Below are 1,064 nucleotides of genomic sequence, written 5' to 3' on the forward strand. Positions count from 1 at the left end.
AGTATATAGAAGGTAAACAGGCGTGAGCGCATGCTTGGCACGGCCATTTGAATCGTGAATTGAGTGTGTATATAGAGATACAGCCTTGATACAGCTAACGTGAGCGAAGGGGTCGTCCTGGATCCTTGCCAAATCCTATTGAGAAGTATAGGACGGTGGCGTGCTACCTCCTTTTTTTGATTTATGAGCATCCGTGGGCACTTTCATGCTACTGTGCTGCCCCCACACGTGTAATGGCGGGGGCATGCATTGGCGTCACATAATGGGGTGTTGCTATCCCACGGGCGTGGAGGGAGGTCACGTGATAACGTTGACGATGACGTTCAAAACGTTAACACTAACGGTAACGGTAACCCTCACTCCAACACCGCCAACACTAACACTCACACTAAACATATATGTGTCGCCGCGCTATATATAGGCATTGTGATCCACAAAAATTAATCTATGGTGTGGGGACAGATATCATGATGCAAAAACCCTAACCCTAACCCTAATCCTAACCCTAATCCTAACCCTAACCATAATCCTAACACTATCCCAACACTAGTGCTGCCACATTGCGGTCACCTCCCTCCACGCCCGTGGGATAGCATTACCCCACATGGTGCTACGGCCGAGGCATTCGGTGACGGTGTGCATGGCATTCATCATTCGACAAAGCTAATTTGTTGATGGTTAAGAACCTGACAGTCTCACGACGTGGAGTGATGGTTAACTGAGATCACACGCTTCGGTGAAATTTATATTATTCTTGGTTGGCAGTTTGAACTTTAAAAGCTACGTGCATCCGCACACGCGTGGACGTCGAACCTTCAACGCGCGGTTATGTGGGAGAGATGCGTGCCTATAGTTACGTAAAGAACGCCAGACGCACGTTCTCCCATGCACCTACTTATGAGAGCGCACGCTGTTACTTCAATCGTGCTTCCATGCACTGCCTTGATGCTGTTTACTGTTACGTGATATTGGCTTCATTTCGAATACGTTCAAAAGACATCCGGAGAGAGAGAGAGAGAGAGAGAGAGAGAGAGAGAGAAAGAGAGAGAGAGAGAGAGAGAGAG

The sequence above is a fragment of the Priapulus caudatus genome, unplaced genomic scaffold, assembly GCF_000485595.1.
Source record: "Priapulus caudatus unplaced genomic scaffold, Priapulus_caudatus-5.0.1 Scaffold84, whole genome shotgun sequence".
Classification (NCBI taxonomy): Eukaryota; Metazoa; Priapulida; class Priapulimorpha; order Priapulimorphida; family Priapulidae; genus Priapulus; species Priapulus caudatus.